General features: G+C 48.7%; 1 pseudogene; it reads right to left on the reverse strand.

Annotated features, from left to right (window-relative positions):
- Window positions 1-16,092, reverse strand: part of LOC119959437 — a 55,010-nt pseudogene extending 38,918 nt beyond the window's left edge.
- Between the last annotated feature and the right edge of the window lie 873 nt (window positions 16,093-16,965).

Below are 16,965 nucleotides of genomic sequence, written 5' to 3' on the forward strand. Positions count from 1 at the left end.
GAAAAGCTGTTTGTGAGGCACATGGAGGCTTTGAGGAAGGACATGGCGTTGAAGTCATTGGTGGAGGAGGCAATCGCCCCGGTGAGGGTGGCTGTGGCAAAGACATCGGCTGAGGTGAGAGAGCAGGGCAAGAAGATGAAGAAAGTGGAGGAGGCCCTGTCGCAGCACAGCGACCAGTTCACGCCGATGGGGGACGAGCTGCGGAGGGCGGTGGAGGTCAACAGAGGACTCCAAGCAAAGCTCGAGGACTTGGAGAACCGCTGGAAACAGCACAGTCTGAGAATTGTGGGCCTGCCCGAAGGAACAGAGGGTCCAAGGCCAACAAAAAGACGAGCGGCGTTCAGGCGAGTGAAGGCAGCGCTGTACAAGGGGCTGCGATTTGGTATGGTGTACCCGGCGAAGCTGAGGGTGACGTATGATGCCAAAGACTTTTATTTTGAGACAGCAGAGGCGGCTGAGGCGTTTGTGAGGGCAGAAGGCTTGGGACAGACGTGAAGAGGAGAGCTGGAAGAGAGACTGTGGACTGTGATTGGTGAGCTGGAAAATGTATAAATGCTATAACTTTCATTTCACTGAAGTATATTGTAATTTACTTCTCTTCACATTGTTGCAGAGTTCAAGTTATTGGTTGAGTTGTTTGGCATTCTGTGTTGCGACGGTTATACTGTATCTTATTTTAGTGAATTGTATGGGTTGGATTGTTGGGTTTGTTTTTTCTTGCTCTGGGACTGGGTGGGAGGGGACGATCTATCCCCGCGCTAGCTAACGAAAGTCGGCTGGTGATCGGAGGTGAGAGGAGGGCTGCGGACATTGGAGCCTGGTTGGCAGGTTTCGATGGGCCGACGAGGCGAGCGGGGGAGGGATTGATGCTGGGAGATGTTTTTTTGAGAGGAAATGTAGGGGGGGGGGGCGGTTTGGGGGGGGGGGGGGGGAAGGCATTCGATGTTAATAATGGATAGGGGCGGGTCATGCTCATGGGGCAGGGCCCGGTGGTATGATGATGGTGGTTAAGAAGTGGGGGGGGGGGGGGGGGGGGGGGGCGCGTTGAGAGACCCCCAGTAAGGATAGACACGTGGAACATGAGGGGATTAGGAGATCCGGTTAAGGGTGCTTGTGCATCTTAAAAGTTTGCAAGCCGATGTGGCAATGCTGCAGGAGACTCACTTGAGTCTGAAGGCTCAGGTGAGACTTAAAAAGGGCTGGATTAGTCAGGTGTTTCACTCTGGATTTGATGGAAGGGCTCGAGGGGTAGCGGTGTTGGTCAGCAAAAGGGTATTCTTCCAGATGAAGAAGGTGGTGGCAGATCAGGGGGTAGATATGTGATTGTGGCCGGGGCGCTGGAGGGGGGGTTAGTGGCGCTGGTCAGTGTATACGGTCCCAACTGGGACAATGCGGGATTTGCGATTAAGGTGTTTGGGGCCATTCCCGACTTGGACACACACGGAGCTGATTGTCGGGGGGGGGGGGGGGGGGGGGGGTGGGTCGGTGGGGGGGACTGGAACTTGGTGCAGGAGCCAAGGTTGGACAGATCACGGCCGCACTCGCTGGTCCCATCAGGAGGGGGGGCGAAGGCGTTGGCTGGGCTAATGGAGGAAATGGGAGGGGTGGACCCTTGGACGTTTCTGCACCCGAGGGAACGGGAAAACTCGTTTTTCTCAGCAGTCCATAAGGTACATTCGCGGATCGAGTTTTTCGTGGTGGGGAAGGCTTTGTTGGCTGGGGTTAAGGGGTCGGAACACTCGGCAATTGCAGTGTCAGATCATGCTCAGTATTGGGTGGATATGATACTAGAGAAAGGGGGTAGCGCAGAGGCCGGGGTGGAAACTGGATGTGGGGCTTTTGGGGAACCAAGTGTTCTGTGAGAAAATTGAAAAGGTAATTAAGGAATATATTGGTTTCAACTGTACGGGTGAGGTGCCGAAGGCAGTTGTCTGGGAGGCTCTAAAGGCGGTGGGGAGGGGTGAGGTAATTTTGTTTAAGGCTAGGGTGGACAAAGAGGAGAGGTTGGAGCAGCAGAGGGTAATAGATGAGATGTTGGAGGCAGATAGGAGTTATGCAGAAGATGGGGACCCAGCAAAGCTGGAAAAGAGGAAGAAATTACAGGCGAACTTCGACCGACTGTCCACCAGGAAGGCGGTGTGCAAATTTAGATGAGCAAGGGGTGCAGCTTATGAACATGGAGATAAGGCTGTTAGCAGGTCAGCTCTGGAGGGAAGCAGCAGCAAGGGAAATTCTTCAGGTGAGGGGTAGGGCAGGGAAGTTGGTAGTGGCCCCGGAGCTGATTAACAAGGTTTCTGAGTTTTATGAGAGGTTGTACAGGTCAAAGCCACCCGAGGGAGACCGTGAGATGCAGGAAGGTGGCAGGGCCGGATGGGTTTCCGGTGGAATATTATAAAAAATTCAAGGATAAGTTGGCACCCCTGATGGTATGGATGTTTGAAGATTGGATTGGATTGGATTGGATTGGATTTGTTTATTGTCACGTGTACCGAGGTACAGTGAAAAGTATTTTTCTGCAAGCAGCTCAACAGATCATTCAGTACATTGGAAGAAAGGGAATTGAACAGAATTCAAGAAAGTACATGAGAATACATAATAGGGCTACACAATATATACAATGTAACTACATAAGCATTGGCATCGGATGAAGCAGACAGGGTGTAGTATTAATGAGGACAGTCCATAAAAGGGTCGTTTAGGAGTCTGGTGACAGTGGGGAAGAAGCTGTTTTTGAGTCTGTTCGTCCGTGTTCTCAGACTTCTGAATCTCCTGCCCGATGGAAGAAGTTGGAAAAGTGAGTAAGCCGGGTGGGAGGGATCCTTGATTATGCTGCCTGCTTTCCCCCGGCAGCGGGAGGTGTAGATGGAATCGATGGATGGGAGGCAGGTTCGTGTGATGGACTGGGCGGTATTCACGACTCTCTGAAGTTCCTTGCGGTCCTGGGCCGAGCAGTTGCCATACCAGGCTGTGATGCAGCCCGAGAGGATGCTCTCTATAGTGCATCTGTAAAAGTTGGTAAGGGTTAATGTGGACATGCCAAATTTCCTTAGTTTCCTGAGGAAGTAAAGGCGCTGTTGTGCTTTCTTGGTGATAGCGTCGACATGAGTGGACCAGGATAGATTTTTGGTGATGTGTACCCCTAGGAATTTGAAGCTGCTCACCATCTCTACCTCAGCTCCGTTGATGCTGACAGGGGTGTGTACAGTACTATGCTTCCTGAAGTCGATGACCAGCTCTTTAGTTTTGCTGGCATTAAGGGAGAGATTGTTGTCATTGCACCACTCCACTAGGTTCTCTATCTCCCTCCTGTATTCAGACTCGTCGTTGTTCGAGATCCGGCCCACTATGGTCGTATCGTCAGCAAACTTGTAGATGGAGTTGGAACCAAGTTTTGCCATGCAGTCGTGTGTGTACAGGGAGTAGAGTAGGGGGCTAAGTACACAGCCTTGCGGGGCACCGGTGTTGAGGACTATTGTGGAGGAGGTGTTGGTGTTCATTCTTACTGACTGTGGTCTGTTGGTCAGAAAGTCAAGGATCCAGTTGCAGAGTGGAGAGCCAAGTCCTAAGTTTTGGAGCTTTGATATGAGCTTGGCTGGGATTATGGTGTTGAAGGCGGAGCTGTAGTCAATAAATAGCAGTCTGATGTAGGAGTCCTTGTTTTCGAGATGCTCTAGGGATGAGTGTAAGGCCAGGGAAATGGCATCTGATGTGGACCGGTTGCGACGGTATGCGAATTGAAGTGGGTCAAGGCATTCCGGGAGTATGGAGGTGATGCGCTTCATGATCAGCCTCTCAAAGCACTTCATTACAACTGACGTCAGGGCCACCGGGCGGTAGTCATTGAGGCACGTTGCCTGGTTCTTCTTTGGTACCGGTATGATGGTGGTCTTCTTGAAGCAGGTGGGGACCTCGGAGTGGAGTAGGGATAGGTTAAAGATGTCTGTGAAAACCTCTGCCAGCTGGTCCGCGCAGGTTCTGAGTGCACGACCAGGGATCCCGTCCGGGCCCATCGCCTTCCGTGGGTTCACTTTCAGGAAGGCCGATCTGACTTCGGAAACTGTGATGGTGGGTATGGGTGAATTATGGGTTGCTGGGGCACTCGATAGCGGGTTGTTGGTTACCTGCTCAAACCGAGCATAGAATGCGTTAAGTTCATCGGGGAGGGGTGCACTGCTGCCAGAGATACTGCTCGGCTTCGCTTTGTAGCCCGTTATGTTGCTTAGTCCTTGCCACAACCGCCGAGAGTCTGTCTGTGACTCTAGCTTAGTTTGATATTCTCTCTTGGCATCTCGGATGGCTTTGCGGAGGTCGTACCTGGATTTCTTGTATAGGACAGGGTCGTCTGCCTTGAACGCTTCAGCTCTGTCCTTCAGTAGGGAGTTAATCTCGCGGTTGAGCCATGGTTTCCGGTTGGGGAACGTACGTACTGCTTTCTTTGGCACGCAGTCGTCCACACATTTGCTGATGAAGTCTGTGACGGTGGTGACATACTCATTTAAGTTAGTCGCTGAGTTCTTAAATATGGACCAGTCCACTGTCTCCAAGCAGTCACGTAAGAGCTCTTCTGTCTCCTCAGACCAGCACTGCACAACCTTCTTAGCTGGATTCTCCCGCTTGAGTTTCTGCTTGTAAGCCGGGAGAAGGAGCACCGTCTTATGGTCTGATTTCCCAAAGTGCGGTCGGGGGATGGAACGGTAGGCGCCCTTGATTTTTGAGTAGCAGTGGTCAAGAGTGTTGTCGCCCCGGGTGGTACAGGAGATGTGCTGGTGGAATTTTGGCAGTACACTCTTGAGGTTGGCTTTGTTGAAGTCTCCGGCCACAATGAACAGGGCCTCCGGGTGTTCTGTTTCATGGTTGTTTATGACTGTGTACAGTTCATCCAGCGCCTTCCTCACTTCTGCCTGGGGTGGGATGTAGACCGCTGTGATAACGGCTGAAGTGAACTCACGTGGAAGATAGTATGGGCGGCACTTTACGGTCAGGTATTCCAGGTCTGGGGAGCAGTAGGTTGCCAGGGTCACCACATCCAAGCACCAGGAGGAGTTGATGAGGAGGCAAACCCCTCCACCCTTCGCTTTGCCTGAAGATGCCGTGCGGTCCGCCCGGTGAATAGAGAAGCCTTCAGGTTGTATGGCACAGAGAGGCGATAGGGCAGGTATTGACTTCACTGTTGCTAAAGAAAATAAGGATCGGACGGAGTGTGGGTCGTATAGGCCCATATCACTTCTGAATGTGGACGCAAAAGTATTGGCGAAGGTACTGGCGGGTATTTGGGTCTTTCTCGGGGTACAAGCTGAACCTGGACAAGAGTGAGTATTTTGTGGTGTCTCGGCCGGGGGTGGGGGGGGGGGGGGGCTGCAATTCCGTAGGGAAGGGACTCACTTTAGGTATTTGGGGATGCAGGTTGCCCGGGAGTGGGGGAGACTTTGCAGGTACAACATCACTAGTTTGGTGGGGAGAGTGAAAGCTGATCTGGCGAGGTGGGATGGTCTCCCTCTGTCACTGGCGGGTCGGGTACAGGTGGTTAAAATGAATGTGTTGCTGCGATTTCTGTTTATTTTTCAATGCTTACCGATTTGCCTCCCAAAGGCTTTTTTCAGGGAGATTGAGGGAAGGATTACCTCGTTCATATGGGGAGGGAAGGTGGCCAGAGTTAGAAAGGTGCCGCTGCAGAGGGGAAGGCAGGCAGGGGGTTTGGGTTTCCCGAATCTGATGTACTACTACTGGGTGGCGAATGTGAAGAAAGTGCGGAGCTGGGTCAGAGTGGAGGAGAGTTTGTGCAAGGGTCGGGACTAAAAGCACTAGCAACAGCGCCGCTCCCGATTGCTCCGGGGAAATACTCAGGGAGTCCGGTAATAATAGCTTAATTGAAAATCTGGAGGCAGTTTCGCCAACACTTCGGGTTGGGGGCAGGGTCAAGGGAAATGCCGATTCGGGAGAACCACAGATTTGAGCCAGGGAAGTGGGATGCAAGTTTTCGGAAATGGGAGGAGAAGGGGATTAAGATGCTAAAAGGTTTGTTTCTTAGGGGTCGGTTTGCAGAAGGGAGCTGGAAGCGAAGTATGGGCTGGAGCAGGGAGAAACGTTCAGATACATGCAGGTTCGAGATTTTGCCAGGAAGGAGATACAGAGCTTCCCGGAGGAATCGGCCTCCACATTGCTGGAGGAGGTGCTGACGACAAGGGGACTGGAGAAGGGGGTAGTGTCAGTGGTGTACGGAGCTATTTTGGAAGACGATAAGGCACCACTGGAAGGGATCAAAGCAAAATGGGAGGAAGAGTTGGGAGAGGTTATAGAGGAGGGGGTCTGGTGTGAGGTGCTCCGGAGAGTGAATGCCTCCACCTCGTGTGCGAAGTTGGGGCTGATACAGCTGAAGGTGGTATACAGAGCGCACCTCACGAGGGCGAAGATGAGCCGATTCTTTGAAGTAAAATATGTGTGTGAGTGTTAGGGGGGAGGTGGGGGGGGGGGCTAATCACATTCAGATGTTTTCGTTCTGTCCAAAGCTGGAGGAGTACTGGAAGGAGGTTTTTAGGGTAATTTCCAAGGTGGTGCATGTGAAGCTGGACCCGGGTCCTCGGGATGCCATGTTCGGGGTGTCGGACCAGCCAGGGTTGGAAACGGGTGCGGAGGCAGATATCATAGCCTTCGCCTCGTTGATCGTCCAAAGGCGGATCCTGCTGGGATGCAGAGCAGCCTCTCCATCCTGTGCCCTGGTGTGGCGGGGAGACCTGTTGGAATACTTGACCCTTGAGAAGGTTAAGTTTGAACTGAGGGGAAGCTCGGAGGGGTTCGACAAGTCATGGGCACTATTTATTATGCACTTTCAAGAACTGGATAACATCGAACATTAGTTGGGGGGGATGGGTGGGGAGGGAGGGGGGCTGTGGATATTAAGGATGACTATGTATAATCCCCAATTCTTTTTGTCCTTAGTTTATGTTAACATGCGGGCTGATGTTTGGGGGTTGGTGGGAGGATGGGATCGTTGTTATTGTTATGGGATTGACACATCTGTTGCTGATTATTGTTTATTGTTGGTGGGTGTAAATTCAGGAGAGAGTGTGAAAAAGGAGAATAAAAATAATTTTTTTAAAAATTGTGTAATAACCAAGGCGTTGACACCATTTTGAATACTGTGAGATACTCCAGACACACCATATGCACAATTATTTGTTGTAAAACACAGCGAGTTGTTGTGATTTAGAATGCACTGTCTATAAATGGTGCTGGAATCTCATTGCACTGTAACTTCCAAAAGGGAAGTTGTGCATTCTGAAAAAAAAACCAAAATAGTCGAACTCTGGGATTAAATGGGTCGCTGTACAAAGAGCTGGCACGGGGAAAATAGGCCAATTAGACTCCTCTGTGCTCGAGGAGCCTTGTGTACATGTAAAGCGAGTGGTAACGACCTGGAACCTACTGCCTATGAGCGTAGGTGATGCAGAAATGACGGAAGGAATTCAATACGAAATTGGACGGGCACGGAGAGAAATAAACCCACAGGGATTGGACGGGCATACAGAGAAATAAACCCACAGCGATTGGACAGGCACGCAGAGAAATAAACCCACAGGGATTGGACAGGCATACAGAGAAATAAACCCACAGGGATTGGACAGGCACGCAGAGAAATAAACCCACAGGGATTGGACAGGCACGCAGAGAAATAAACCCACAGGGATTGGACAGGCACGCAGAGAAATAAACCCACGGGGATTGGACGGGCACACAGAGAAATAAACCCACAGCGATTGGACAGGCACACAGAGAAATAAACCCACAGCGATTGGACAGGCACGCAGAGAAATAAACCCACAGCGATTGGACAGGCACGCAGAGAAATAAACCCACAGCGATTGGACAGGCACGCAGAGAAATAAACCCACAGGGGTTGGACAGGCACGCAGAGAAATAAACCCACAGCGATTGGACAGGCACGCAGAGAAATAAACCCACAGGGGTTGGACAGGCACGCAGAGAAATAAACCCACAGGGATTAGGGGACAGAATGAGGCAATGGACAGACTGGCTTCCTAAACAGAGAGCTGACATGGTCCCAAAGGGCTGAATGGCCCCATTCCCCACCCTCCACATGCTGTGATCTCAGGAGAGAAATTCAGCTGCTCCAGTCACTTCAACTGAGTCCCTCATCTCTGGTGCCTTTCTCGTAAATGTCCTCTACCCCTCTAGAACATAGAACGGGCCCTTCGGCCCTCAATGTTGTGCCGAGCCATGATCACCCTACTCAAACCCACGTATCCACCCTATACCCGTAACCCAACAACCCCCCCCCCCCCTTAACCTTACTTTTATTAGGACACTACGGGCAATTTAGCATGGCCAATCCACCTAACCCGCACATCTTTGGACTGTGGGAGGAAACCGGAGCACCCGGAGGAAACCCACGCACACAGGGGGAGGACGTGCAGACTCCACACAGACAGTGACCCAGCCGGGAATCGAACCTGGGACCCTGGAGCTGTGAAGCATCTATGCTAACCACCATGCTACCCTGCTGCCTCTCAAAGAACTTCACATCTTTCCCAAAGTGTGGGGCCCATATATAGGTTTCCACTCTAAAGGATAGAATTGATAAGCTCAGGGTTAGACTACACTGGGAGCACTTTCAACATTGATGATCTCCATTCAGAAAAAGGAAATTGAGGCACTGGAGAAGGTGCAACAAACATTCATGATATGCAGAACTGAGAGCATTTAACACTCGGGAAAGGCTGGGGCTGCTTTTTTTTGGAAAAGAGAAGACTGATGGGTGACCTGATGGACGTCTTTCAGATTATGAAGGAATTCAATAATCCAATAGGAAGGTCAGTAGAACCTCTTTACCCAGAGAGTGGTGGGAATGTGGAACTCGTTACCACAGTGAATGGTTGAGGTGAACAGCATGAATCCATTGAACGTAAAGCTAGATACATACGTGAGGGAGAAAGGAATAGAAGGAGACGCTGATTGGGGGGGGGGGGGGGGGGGGGGGGGGAGAAGTAGAGGGGTGGGTGGAGGATCATGTGGAGCATACATACTGACACAGACCATGGCTAACCTCAGCCAGTATGGGAATTTAACCTGTGCTGTTGGTGTCACTCAACACAAACCAGACATCCAGTCAACTGAGCTAACTGAAGGGCAGCACGGTGGCACAGTGGGTAGCACTGCTGCCTCACGGCGCCGAGGTCCCGAGATCCCAGCTCTGCGTCACTGTCCGTGTGGAGTTGGCACATTCTCCCCGTGTTTGCGTGAGTTTTGTCCCCACAACCCAAAGATGTGCAGGGTAGGTAAATTGGAAAAAATGAATTGGGTACTCTACAATTATAACATTAAAAAAAAATTGACCTAACCGATCCCCGTGTAAATCTGTAATGATTCCTCAAATATCAGTTATTGCCTGTCTCCCACCATACTATTCAATGTAGTTTCCCAGTGCACCTCAGGCAACTTGCCCCTCATACTCCGATAGTTTTATTCTGTGAGAAGCATCAAGATAAATTTAAAAGAACCATGTAACCACCATAGCCCATCTTCATGGCAATGTGGCATGATTTTGGGGGTTTCCAAACATAAATGGTAATGAAACATCTTCTAACCTCCAAACCCCCTTTCAATCTTTGATCCTTGTGAAATGTGAAACGAGGTATTCGCAAGAAGGCTCAGAGAGAATCAGCCCACTGGAGACGAAGCCGTGAGACCGGCCAGTCCAGTAGAAAGAAACCCTCTGACCATCCCCATTGACCAACAGAATGAACAAAATGCAGTCCTGGATGTAACTGAGAACAGAAACAAGAACAGCAGAATCCAATCCCTGTAATCAGTTGTGAACTTGTTGGTGTCTTAGGAAGTGCGATGAATGACTAAATCCCTTCACACATTGAGGGCAGGTGAATGGCCTCTCCCCAGTGTGAACTCCCTGGTGTGACTGCAGACGGCATAACCAAGTGAATTGCACAAATATACATGAACAGGTGTGATATAAGAACATAAGAACTAGGAGCAGGAGTAGGTCATCTGGCCTCTCGAGCCTGCTCCGCCATTCAATGAGATCATGGCTGATCTTTTGTGGACTCAGTTCCACTTTCCGGCCCGAGCACCATAACCCTTAATCGCTTTATTCTTCAAAAAACGATCTATCGTTATCTTAAAAACATTTAATGAAGGAGCCTCAACTGCTTCACTGGGCAAGGAATTCCATAGATTCACAACCCTTTGGGTGAAGAAGTTCCTCCTATACTCAGTACTATAATCGGGATTATGGATACGTGGCTGCAGAATGACCAGGGATGGGAACTGAATATATTCAGTATTTAGGGAGGACAGACAAAAAGGGAAAGGCAGTGGAGTGGCAGTGCTGGTTAAAGAGGAAATTAATGCAATAGTGAGGAAGGATATTAGCTCCAACAATGTGGAATCTGTATGGGTGGAGCTGAGAAACACCAAGGGGCAAAAACATTAGTGAGCATCGTATATAGACCCCCAAACTGCAGTGGTGATGTTGGGAATGGCATAAAACAGGAAATTAGGCTGATTGGAAAAGTTTCTATAGGTATGTGAAGAGAAAAAGATTGGGGAAGACAAATGTAGGTTCCTTACAGTCAGAAACAGGGGAATGTATAATTGGGGACAAAGAAATGGCTGAGCAAATAAATACATACTTTGGTTCTGTCTTCACAAATAAGGGCTCAAATCAGATACCAGAAATGTTGGGGAAAGCAGGATTTAGTGAGGGGGGGAACTGAAGGAGATCAATATTAGGAGAGAAATGGTGTTGGGAAATTGATGGGATTGAAGGCTGATAAATCCCCAGGGTCTGATAATCTGCATCCCAAAGTACTTAAAAGAAGTGGCTGTAGAAATAGATGGTGGTCACCTTCCAGGATTCTACAGACCCTGGAACAATTCCTGCAGATTGGAGTGTGCCTTATGTAATTCCACTATTGAAAAAAGGGATAGAGAGAAAACAGGGAATTATCGACCAGTAAGCCTGACATCGGCAGTGGGGGAAAGTCTAGAATCCATTGCCAAAGATTTTGTAGCAAAGCACTTATAATAATAATCTTTATTGCCACAAGTAGCACGGGGCAGCACGGTAGCATGGTGGTTAGCATCAATGCTTCACAGCTCCAGGGTCCCAGGTTCGATTCCCGGCTGGGTCGCTGTCTGTGTGGAGTCTGCCCGTCCTCCCCGTTTGTGCGTGGGTTTTCTCCGGGTGCTTCGGTTTCCTCCCACAGTCCAAAGATGTGCGGGTTAGGTGGATTGGCCAGGCTAAATTGCCCTTAGTGTCCTAAAAAAAATAAGGTTAATGGGGGTTGTTGGGTTACTGGTATAGGGTGGATACGTGGGCTTGAGTAGGGTGATCATTGCTCGGCACAACATCGAGGGCCGAAGGGCCTGTTCTGTGCTGTACTGTTCTAATTCTAAAAAAAAAGTAGGCTTACCCCACCCCTGATTAGTTGGAGGTCAATTTCACAAGTCAGGCCTCCAATACCTTCCTGTCTATTAGTGAACAGGCCCCTTTATTCTCAGCTAAATTCAGCCCTCAGCTCCATCACCTGGCTGCCTTTGACACGAGCAATAGAAACAGAACGGTACCCGATGCTCAAATCCCAAGTAAGATTTTGTGGATTAGGACTTCCATAAATGTCAGCACCTTCTTTAAAAGAAATTGAATTCCCAGTCAACAAATGAAAGAATCACACAACGGGCCTTTATGTTTTATGACTTTTAATGCATCAAACTGTTACATGTGGGCCAGTGGCGCAATGGATAATGCGTCTGACTACGAATCAGGAGATTCGAGGTTCGATTCCTGGCTGGCTCAGTGTTCAAACTTTTATGGGCAGGACGGTAGCACAGTGGTTAGCACAATTGCTTCACAGCTCCAGGGTCCCAGGTTCGGTTCCCGGCTGGGTCACTGTCTGTGCGGAGTCTGCACGTTCTCCCGTGTGTGCATGGGTTTCCTCTGGGTGCTCCTGTTTCCTCCCACAGTCCAAAGATCTGTCGGTTAGGTGGACTGGTCATGTGCCTTAGTGTCCAAAATTGCCCTTAGTGTTTGGTTGGGTTACTGGGTTATGGGTGGAAGGTGGGATTGGGTAGCGTGCTCTTTCAAAGAGCCAGTACCGGGGCAGACTCGATGGGCCGAATGGCCTCCTTCTGCACTGTAAAGTCTATGTTTCAAACAAACTAGAAGATATTTTAACCTACACACAGAACTTTGCTCATTTTTAATAATAATAATCTTAATTATTTTCACAAGTAGGCTGACATTAACACTGCAATGTTACTGTGAAAATCCCTAAGTCGCCACAGTCCAGCGCCTGTTCGGGTACTCAGAGGGAGAATTCAGGACGCCAAATTCATCTAACAAGCACATGTTTTGGGAGGAAACCGGAGCATCCGGAGGAAACCTACCCAGACACGGGGAGAACATGCAGACTCTGTACAACAGTGACCCAAGTGGGAATCTAACCTGGGACCCTGGCGTTGTGAAGCAACAGTGCTTACCACTGTGTTACTGTACTAAAGTTACGCAATCTAAATTCGAACTGTACAGTTATGGTTACTCTGCCCTGCAAGTCGAAACTGAATTATCTCAGAACCAGTCCTAATTAATGAGTCATTCCCGAGGATTTACTTCCGTTCTTTTCACAGTCAGGCAGCCTTTAATCCCAGAACTGTCTTTCACGGTGAAAGATTAGCCAGCTGCCAGAAAACCGAGAGTAGGCATAAATAGGCAATTTTCTGGTTGGCAAGGTGTAATGAGTGGTGTGTCACAGGGATCAGTGCTGGAGCCTCAACATTTTACAATTTATATCAATGACTTTGATGATGGGACCAAAGGTGTGGTCACTTAGTTTGCTGATGATGCAGGCAAAAAGGAAAAGGAGGTGGTGTTGCTCGGATAATAAGGGACGGCATCAGAACATTAGTAAGGGTGGATCTCAGATCAGGAATACAAACGTGGAATATGTTTGGATGGAGCCAAGAAACAGCATGGGGCAGGAAACATTGGTAAGAGCTGTTATAGGCCACCAAACAGTAGGGGTAGTGTGGGACATGGTATTAATCGGAAATTAGAGAAGCATGTAGCATGGGTAAAACAGTAATGGGTGACTTCAATCTGCATATAGACTGGGTTAACCTAATGGCCACTGATGCTGTGAAGGACAAGTTTCTGGAGTGTGTTAGGGACAGATTAGGGACAGTCCAAAGATGTGCGGGTTAGGTGGATTGGCCATGCTAAATTGCCCGTAGTGTCCTAATAAAAGTAAGGTTAAGGGGGGGGAGGTTGTTGGGTTACGGGTATAGGGTGGATACGTGGGCTTGAGTGGGGTGATCATGGCTCGGCACAACATTGAGGGCCGAAGGGCCTGTTCTGTGCTGTACTGTTCTATGTTCTATTTCTACAGCAGTAAGTTGAGGAACCGACTAGAGAACAGGCTTTGCAGATCTAATATTATGCAATGATCAAGGGCTAATTGATAATTGCGCTGAAAACAATCTTTAGGGATGAGTGACCAGAATATTGAATCTGAGGTATTCCAATCCGAAGCCAGGGTATTAAGTTTGAAGGAAATTATGAACGTAGAAGGGATAAATTAGCTGAGGTGGATTGGGGTAAGTAAATTAAAATGTGTGACAGTCCACAGGCAATGGATAGACTTTCAATAATTATTACACAGTTTACATTCCTTCAAGGCACAAGAACCCCAAAAGGTCAGAGAACCGTGACTACCAGAGGGAAATGAAATGAAAATCGCTTATTGTCACGAGTAGGCTGCAATGAAGTTACTGTGAAAAGCCCCTAGTCGCCACATTCCGGCGCCTGTCCGGGGAGGCTGGTACGGGAATCGAACCGTGCTGCTGGCCTCCTTTAAAAGCCAGCGAATTAGCTCAGTGAGCTAAACCAGGCCCTAGGAGTGAGGTTTTGTAAAAGATTGAAAGAAAAGGCCGATAATATTATCAGAAATAGGAATAAACCTGAGGATTGGGACGATTTTATAACAGAGCAAAGGACCAAGACACCGAGAAAGCGAGGGAGAATAGAATATGAATGTGAACCAGCAAACTACATAAAAATGGATGGTGGTAAAGGTTTCTATAGGTACGTAAAAAGGAAACGTTTGTCCGTTACAGATAGAGTCAGGAGAATTTAGAATGAGGAATAGAGATCTCTACAGCCACCTTGTTCAACACTCTGGGATGTTATTCATCAGCTTTTGGGTATTTATTCACTTCCAACCCCATTAATTTCTCCAGTACTACTTTTTCACTAATTCTCATCTCTTACTGTTCCTTGTGCTCATGAGCCCCTTGGGTCTCTAGGGTTTGGGGGAAATTTTTGCATCTTCCTCCGTAAAGACAGACACACATTGTTCAGTTTCTCTGCCATTTCCTTACTCCCCATTATAAACTCTCCTGTCTCTGCCTGGAATGGACCCACATTGGTCTTTGCTAATCTTTTCCTTTTCACATTCCTGTCGAAGCTTTTCCAGTCGGTTTTTATGTTTCTCACCAGTTTGCTCTCAAGTTTCTTGGTCCTCCTTTGCTGAATTCTAATGGATCTCATGGAATCTTTAACTTTTCTTGTTAGCCACGGTTACATCACTTTTCCTGTTGGATTTTTATTCTTTAAAGGAATCTATATTTGTTGTATATATGTGAAATAAAAGTCACAAAATTCCCAGAGGACCATAGGCTGCTCTCGCCATTGACAGAGAGAGAGCTGACTGGAGGTGATTTAACCCGATGGTCAGCACATCACAGGCGAGGGGCCTGGTTGAGAAGTTTATTCATGAATAAAGTCAGCCAGTACGGGAGTTGAATACTCACTGTTGGCTTTGCTCTGCATCACGAACCAGCCGTCCGGCCAACTGAGCTAACCGACCCCCTGATAAATATGTAATAATTCCTTAAATATTAGGTATTCCCCGTACCAATCAGTTTCCCAGTCCACCTCAGACAACTTGCCCCTCATACCCTGATAGTTTTCTTCTGTGAGGAACACCCAGATAAATTATACAAAAGAACCATGTAACCACCAGGGCCCATCTCCATGGCAACATGGCATGCTTTGGGGGGTTCCAAACAGAAATGGAAACAAACTATCTTCAAACTTCCAAACACCCTTTCACTCTGTGATCCTTGTGCAATTTGAAGCCAGGTATTAGCAACAAGGCTCAAAGAGCATCAGCCCACTGGAGGCAAAGTGGTGAGACCAGCCAGTACAGCAGAAAGAGACCTTCCAACCATCCCCACTGACCACCTGTCAGAATGAACAAAATGCAGTCCTGGGTGTAGAGCAGAAACAATAACAGCAGAATCCAACCCCTGTAATCGATTGTGAAATTGTTGGTGTCACAGGAGGTACGATGAAACATGTAATCCTGTCTCACATGGAGAGGTGGATGGCGTCTCCCCAGTATGAACTCGCTGGTGTCTCCGCAGGGTGAATAAACGAGTAAATCCTTTCCCACACTGAGAGCAGATCAATGGCCTCTCCCCAGTGTGAACTCGCTGGTGTGACTGCAGGTGAGATAACCGAGTGAATCCCTTCCCACACCGAGAGCAGGTGAATGGCCTCTCCCCAGTCTGAACTCGCTGGTGTGTCCGCAGGTGAGATAATTGAGTAAATCCTTGCCCACACTGAGAGCAGGTGAATGGCCTCTCCCCAGTGTGAACTCGCTGGTGTCTCCGCAGGTTGGATACTTCAGCAAATCCTTTCCCACATTGAGAGCAGGTGAACGGCCTCTCCCCAGTGTGAACTCGCTGGTGTGACTGCAGGTTGAATACTCGAGTAAATCCTTTCCCACACTGGGGACAGGTGAATGGCCTCTCCCCAGTGTGAACTCGCAGGTGTCTCTGCAGGTGATATAATTGAGTAAATCCCTTCCCACACTGGGAGCAGGTGAATGGCTTCTCCCCAGTGTGAATTCGCTGATGTGTCTGCAGGGTGGATAACCGAATAAATCCCTTCCCACACTGAGAGCAGGTGAATGGCCTCTCCCCAGTGTGAACTCGCTGGTGTGTCTGCAGACTGGAGAACTGAGTAAATCCCTTCCCACACTGGGAGCAGGAGAACGGCCTCTCCCCGGTGTGACTGCGTTGATGAATTTCCAGCTGAGATGGGACTCTGAATCCCTTCCCACAATCCCATTTCCACGGTTTCTCCATGTTTTGGGTCTCCTCACGTCTCTTCAGGTTGGACAATCAGTTGAAGCCTCATCCACAACATGGGTACGGTCTCTCCTCACTCTGAATGTTATGTTTTTCAGGCTGTGTAACTGGTTAAAGCTCTTTCCACAGTGAGTTCACTGGAATTCTCTCACTCGGGTGTGTGTTGTGTGGGTCTCGGTGCTTTTCCAGTCACACTGATGGTTGAAATGTTTAGCTAACAGTTCGGGTAAACATTTCTCCTTCTAGATTGAAAGCCCGATGGTATTCAGGTTTCAAGGAAGGGAGTGGCTGTCAGATCGGGACGTAACATTTGAGATTTCTAGCTGTAATTCCTCCTTGTCTGATATCCTGGAAGAAACAATTTACAAAATTCATCACTGTCAGTACAGGATTGAAACTTAGAACAGACAATGCTAGTTTCTATGTCACATTGTTTCCTCTCTCTTATTCCCTGAGAGCTGTAAATCTCCATCCCACACAATCTCCCTCCATTCTCACTCTGCTGTATCTAATATTCACCCTCCCAATTCTCCTGAAGGTGCTGATTCATGTTGATTGACAGATCGAAGCTCACAGCTTCCTGTCCAGGAGATCATAACAAAAATGAGTTGCAGTCGGCCATTCAGCCCATTGAAGCTGAACCATTCAATGGGATCCTTAGCTGATCTACCTCAGCACCATTTTCCCACACTATCCCCATATCCCTCGACATCTTCAATGTCCAGAAACTGTCAATCTGTGTCTTGAACATACTTGACGACTGAAGCTGCAGAATCCTCG

Source organism: Scyliorhinus canicula, unplaced genomic scaffold, assembly GCF_902713615.1.
Source record: "Scyliorhinus canicula unplaced genomic scaffold, sScyCan1.1, whole genome shotgun sequence".
Classification (NCBI taxonomy): domain Eukaryota; kingdom Metazoa; phylum Chordata; class Chondrichthyes; order Carcharhiniformes; family Scyliorhinidae; genus Scyliorhinus; species Scyliorhinus canicula.